This window comes from Marmota marmota, unplaced genomic scaffold (assembly GCF_001458135.2).
Source record: "Marmota marmota marmota unplaced genomic scaffold, marMar, whole genome shotgun sequence".
In the NCBI taxonomy this organism is placed as follows: Eukaryota; Metazoa; Chordata; class Mammalia; order Rodentia; family Sciuridae; genus Marmota; species Marmota marmota.
The window spans coordinates 5,473,196-5,480,442 of NW_026000078.1; the positions used below are offsets into that span (position 1 = coordinate 5,473,196).

General features: G+C 34.2%; 1 pseudogene; it reads right to left on the bottom strand.

The window, feature by feature from the left end:
• The window catches only part of LOC125620226, a 10,513-nt pseudogene extending 3,763 nt beyond the window's left edge, over positions 1 to 6,750 (bottom strand).
• Between the last annotated feature and the right edge of the window lie 497 nt (positions 6,751 to 7,247).

Here is a 7,247-nt window from a genome sequence, read left to right on the forward strand (position 1 = left end):
GGGAAAAATAATACAAGGGGGACAAATGAATGTCAGTAGAGGGGGCAGAGAGAGAAGAGGGGAGGGGAGGGGAGGGGAGGGGGGATAGTAGAGGATAGGATAGGCAGCTTAACACAACAGACACTAGTATGGCAATATGTAAATCAATGGATGTGTAACTGATGTGATTCTGCAATCTGTATATGGGGTAAAAATGGGAGCTCATAACCCACTTGAATCAAAGTGTGAAATATGATATATCAAGAACTATGTAATGTTTTGAACAGCCAACAATAAAAAATTAAAAATAAATGAATAAATAAATAAAATAAAAAGCCTAGATATATTGATCCATCACAATCGTTTATAATACTATGGCAGTTTCTGTTTTCTTACTTCATTATTTATTTTTACAATTTTTTGAAGACAAATGGACTAAATTCCAATATTAAAGATATTATTCATTTTTGGTAGATATAAAACTGATATGTCACAAACAAAACCATTATACATTATAAAGTGCTCTTTATTTCACTGTTTTGTATTCTACATATACATATACCCCCCACACACACACACACCGCATTTAACATAAAATGACAGAATTGAAGTGAGTCATAATAATATGTTTCTAAATCTTTACAGACACTGGTGCATCACTCTGATTTGAGTCTCTTGTTTAAAAGCAATATCCCCAGGGGCTGGAAGTACAAACCACTCTAGAAAGGAGCTCGAACCATTTTGAGTTGTCACAAACTTATTCCAAGAAATAAAGCTTCTAGCAGAGTTTCTGCAGAGTCAAAAACTCAATGATTCAAAATAAATCTGTAAAATTCTGTAGGATCTATAGTAATTAAAAATCAGCGTGACAAATTATCTTTTTTTTATTTTTGGAAGAAGTATTGCTGGCAAATGGTGAAATACAAATAGCATTTTAGTAACTTGTGTTTTCATTTTTAACTTCTCTACAAACAATAATCTATAGCTTTTTGACTATGCCCAGAGCAAACAACTACTCTTGGAAAGCAGAGGTGAGGTGTTATGAAAGTCAAATGAAGAGATTACCTAGAGGAGAGGTTGAAATCAGTTCTGTCAAATTCTTCTGCTGGTTAATTGTAAAGAAATCTAAGATGAGCACTGAGAATTACTTGTGGTGACTGACAATAAGGAAGTCACTGGTGACCTTGACCAGGGCAGGTTATGTTGATGGAGTATGAGAAAGCTAGACCAAAGAAGGTTTAAGAGTATGAAAAATAATAATAATGCAGATTTGTGAGTATAGAAAACATCTGAGGAAATCATGCTCTAAAGGGAAGAAAAGAAATCCTATAGTAGGAGAAGATGTAGAGTGGGGAAATACTTTTTTAAAGATGGGAAATACCATGTTTCCATGTTCTCAGAAAATCCAGCAGCGAAGTTTAAACAGGGAGGGGATCCTTCACAACAGAAGGAAGAGTGCACAATTTTAGATTAAGTGATGGATCTATCAGACCAATGGGTTGAATTGAGTTAGAAAAGTTGGGTTTAACAAAATTCAAGCTTTTGCCAATGGAAGTAATTGGGTAAAAGAGCTAAAAAAGGAATAAGGGGATATTCTTGAAAAGTGGAATATATGAGTGAGAGACAACGAAAAAGTGGTATCCATGAATAAACAGTGTGCAGCATTATACTTACTTAAAATATTTGTATATAGTTGAAGATTTGAATAAGTGAAAGTAAGTGTCTAAAAATTACATGATGTATTATTCACATGGAAATATAAATATACAGGTCTTCTCTATAACGAACACTTTGGGAAAGATTCAGCATTAAAATTGTGAAATGGGGTCTGCTTTAAGAAGAAAGGGCTACAAAAGTTATTCTCTTCTTTTAAAATCGTTATGTAGCAAAGGACCATTAAAGCATTTATTTAAATTATTAACAAAAAGTCTATTGCATCTGAGTAACTATGTTAAGCATAGGAGACAAAAAAGTAAGAATTTTTACTGCATATGAAATAAATTGGCCTTACGCTTTAAGTAGAAGGTACTAAAATAACCAACTATACTAAGTGATATGAGAGCACAAAGAAGAAACAGTCCAACTTATCAGATTTACAGCATTTAAAGAGAAAGTCCTGGAGAAATCCAGGTGTGGTCAATTGGAGCAGGCAGAGAAGAATGACAATATTCCAAGCAGAGGAACATCGTGGGTGAAACCATGCAACTGTGAAAGCACATGATGAATACAGGTAACAACTTCAGTGTTCATGGGGGCACAACACTCATGGCTGAACAGTGTGACAGGAAACCAGCCAGAATGATAAGACCCAGTGGTTACTATGCACAAATCAGAGAAACCAGTTTGTATCAGGAGGTGATAGATTATACCTTTCTTATCTCCTATAAATGGGCCAACACACACCACAAAGATAGGAAAATATTTCTTCTTGAAAAAAAAAAGTTTAATCATCTCCATTTAATAGGAAAATAAAAATCCAACAGATGTCATAACATGAATATTATTTTTTGTGAAATTGCAACAAACAAATAGAATTTCACTCTTCTGAAAACAGGAGGCCACATACTGAGTTCTTAGAAATTGTAAGGCTTATGAATTTGTTGCTAGGAGCTGTAAAATAACCTTCAAATTCCCTGATTCCACTGATAAAAGGTCAGGGTCTGTCAGCATGTTCTCCATCCAGCTGAGAAAGGCAGAATTGAAACATCCCTAATATGCTGGAAATAAAGGCAATGTCCTGATTTTACCTGCTGGCAGCCAAAGTCCTCCAGTAGATTGGTGTTTGTCTTCTCTTGGGAAATCACCAGAATGCAACTGCCCTCATCAATGTTCCTTTCCTGCTCCTCTTTCCTACTGCCATGGCTTAGTGACAGGCCTCCTGAAAGATGGTAATGTAACAGGACTGTTACAGAATTAAAGTCCAGGCTGTTTCAGCCAAGCAATATATTCAGTTAGATGTCCTGCCTGCTGCAGTAAAATAACTTGGAAACAAAACATTGATGTTATAGGAAACAGTCTCAAAATTGGTAGGTCAAGAAGCCAGGGTGATTAATTTTGCTAATGTAATATTCCATTAAAAAGTATATGGAAATATGGTTAACATTTCTTAATATCCAGTACATAAAGAGATTACTTATCTTATAACAATAATAATACAATTATTATCTTACTAATAATGATTCAATATATACTTTGGTGTTTTAAAAGGGATACTCTTTTCAAAGTGTGGTAATCACTTATTAATTGTAAAGTCATACTGGAGCAGAAAAACAGTAGAAAAGAAGCTCTAGTTTTTAACACTATGCACTTAATAAAAGTTAATAACTTCAGTGACTGAAAATCTGAAATGCTGAATACGTTCTGAAGATTAATTTTATTTAAATGTATTCTTTAATCATAAATAAGGCTCATTAGGCATTCACACTTTAGAACATGTTCTGTTATTGTTTTGTTTTGTTTCAAATCTTTATGGTAGTCCTGGGAAACAGGAATAATTTCTAATCATTTTTCCATATTCTTGTATCTGAAGCTAAAATCCTGAGAATGACTCTTCAAAATGCCTCTCACTCTGAAAATATTTCAGATTTTAAGGGATATATATAAACCAAAGACAATGGTTAGGTCTCCAGATATCTTCAAATACTTCTTGACTTCTTGAGTCCCATACATTCATTTTGTAGATTCAGCACTTGCAGAAAAATGTTAAATTTCCAGCATATGTCTTCTTTTTTTAATTGGCCTTTTGTCAGTCCTTTGGAGAATTACACTGTGGCTTCTCTCACGAAGTTAGAAATGCAAATATAAGTTGGAAATATATACGTCCCCTAAAAGTTAAACTATAAAAATTATATGTTAATATCCAAACAAATCATCTTAAGGAAACAAATCATCTTAAGGAATCAAAAATTAACTTCTTTTTTTTGTTGAATTGACACAACTGATGGGAAATAATGGAGTTGTGCTAGTCATTTTTCTGAATACTTAACAAAAACAACTTAGAGAAGGAAAAAGTTATTTTTTTTAAAGAGAGAGAGAGAGAATTTTAATATATATATATATTTTTTTTAGTTTTCGGCAGACACAACATCTTTGTTTGTATGTGGTGGAGATCGAACCCGAGCCGCACGCATGCCAGGTGAGCTTGCTACCGCTTGAGCCACATCCCCAGCCCAAAAGTTATTTTGGACTCATGGTTTCAGTGGTTCAGTCCATGGGCAGCATCCTCCATTGCTCTAGGCCCAAGATGAGGCAGAATATCACCATGGAAGGGCATAGTGAAGGAAAGCCTCTAGGCACCAAATAGGTGAAAGTAGAAAGAGAAAAGAATCTCGGCCAGATATACTCAGTTACCTAGGTATGGGTTTGTAATTCAGCATGCCCCACCTACTTAGAGTTGCCACTAAGCAGTCCATTCAAATTTTAATTCATTAAATTAATCCATTGATTAATCATTTCTTCTGATTGATCATTGATGAGGTTACAGTTCTCATAATGCAATCATGTCCTAAAAGCACTACTTCTGAACCTTGCTTACCCCTGTGGATGATGTTTTCAACAAAAGTTTTTGGGGGAAATTCCAGATTCAAACCATAACAGGGGTAATGGAGAGAGGTTGGGTAAGCTGATCAAGCTTGTACTTAAGAGCAAGAAAAAAGTCAAAGACTTCAGCAAAAGTAAACCACAGACTAAGATAAACACTCAAATAAATAATCCATATTTTATGAGGCCTTCTTAAGGCAATATTTCAGACTTTTCTAGCAATCGTGCGTGATTTCAGTTCTTTAATTGTTCATGCAAACAGCTGGCTTCATATGTTCATTTAAAATTAAAAAAAGTATTATGGTTTTGTGGAGAAATAGCCAAATTATATCAGTTATGAAAATTTCATTAGAAAACTATCAGTGAAAGAAAAACTATATTTTATACAAATTGAAAGATGTTAAATTGTCACCAATTACCCACATAATGCAAAATATTTCTAGTACTATCAGTGATCAAATAATTCAAGATTTTAAAAATTTTATATTTAGCTTTAGATGAGTTGTAAAAGATAATACATACTGATCAATTAATAGTTCGGTTACATTTTTTTAAGGCCTTCCAAATTTTCAAAGAAATGCCCATTTTTGGACTATAAAATTTTATTTATAACATACATCATTTTCAAATAATTTATATATGCCAATTGCAACTTTCTGTTAGCTTAAATATGGCATGTTGGTACACACCCAGTGACTCTGGAGGCTGAAGCAGCAGGATCACAAGTCCAAAACCAGCCTTTGAAACTTAGCAAGACCTCTTTCATAATTTAAAAGAGAAACAAAGAAAGAAAAAAAGAAAGACTGGGGATGTAGCTCAGAGGTAAAGCATCTCTAGGTTAAAACTCTAGTCCCAGACCACCCAATCCAAATCTGGATTTTAAAGAGTATGTCCCAGTTCTGATGGATTTTTCAGTTCACTGTCTGATACTGCACTTTGTATCACTGAGAGAATATGAATTTACCACCCAAAAATGGAATTAACTGTGACTTATCTGGACCCGTCAAATACTGAAATATAAAAAACACTGTTGAGCCAGTTATGCTGGTGCATGCCTCTAATCCCAGAGGCTTGGGAGATTGAGGCAGAAGGATAATAAGGACAATGCCAGCCTCAGCAAAAGCAAGGTACTAATCAATTCAGTGAGACCCTGTCTCTAAATGCAAAATATAAAGTATGGCTGGGAAATGTGGCTTAGTGGCTGAGTGTCCCCGAGTTCAATCCCCAGTATGCGACCCACAAAAAACACTGTTAAAACTGAAACTATGTTGTCTTAGCTAGGTTTGTGTTGTTGTGGCAAATGCTTGAGAAAATGAACTTAAAGCGGGAAAGATTGTTTGGCTTATGATTTCAGAGATTCCATTCCATGGCCAGATGGTTCTATTACTTTTAGGTCTGTGTCGAGGCAGACCATCAGTCAGGAGCAGGTGGGGCCAGAAAAATAGAGGAAAAAAAAGATTAATTTTATACAAAACATCACTTCCAAATCTTACTAAACTATGAATCCCTAAATGGATTAATCTATTCATGGGATCAGAGCCCTGTGATACAATCACATCCCAAAAATCACATCTCTGAACATTGCTTCGTTGGAAACAAAGCCTTCAACACATGAGCTTTTGGGGGACATTTCAGATCCAACAATAACATACATATTACAGATAGGATTCTATGCATTTGTCTAGTGTGAATCAATATTCAAAGAATTTTTATAATAATCCACAAAATCATACACTATGGCTGCAAAAAAAATCTGAACTTTGTAGATATTGGTATTGATAAAAGTTTCAGTTGCTCATTTCTTTGACTTTCATGCATATATCCCTTTGAAGTTAATGCATGTAACACCAAGCTGATAAAAGAATTAGAGAAGTTGTGTGATTTGAGCATATGTAGTTTTCAAATGGATATGCTTCTGTTTCAAACAAATTATGCTGAAAATGAAACAAGATTTATCAATAGAATACAGCTTTTGAAATAAAGAGTATTTTTTTCATGCTTGGCTCACTTTTTAGAAAATTGACATAAATTTGGAAAATATTTAAATTCATATGCTCCTACTATTTTAACTCTACATATTATGATTTCTATATAGAGTATGTTTGTAATATAAATTTAGAGTCTGAATTATGATATATCATAGGTATAAAATGGTTTATCTTCTCTTACCCCACTTGAACCTTCTTTCTCTGCTTCCCTGATGTCCAGAGCTGAACACCTTTCTTCTACCATGCCTTTCCACCAAAGAAACATGTTTTGTTTCACCCCATGAAAAGGATGATCATGGATTCAAACCTCTGAAACTATTAGCCAAAATAAATCTTTCTTCTTCTAATTTATTCTTGTCAAATATTTTGGTTACAGCAATGAAAAGGTGTCTTTGTGCATTCGGTTTACATTACAATTGTATTAGGAAACACTGATATAGAATACCATTCTCTCTTCCATTTATTTTGTTACTGTGAATCAATTATATAAACTTTACATGTTTCAGCTAAAGTTTTTACATTATTGAGCCTATTATTATTTTTTTAAAGAGAGAGAGAGAGAAAGAGAGAGAATTTTTTAGTATTTATTTTTTAGTTTTCGGCGGACACAACATCATTGTTTGTATGTGGTGCTGAGGATCGAACCTGGGCTGCACGCATGCCAGGCAAGCATGCTACAGCTTGAGCCACATCCCCAGCCCCAAGCCTATTATTTACAAATAAAATATAAGCTAATAAAGG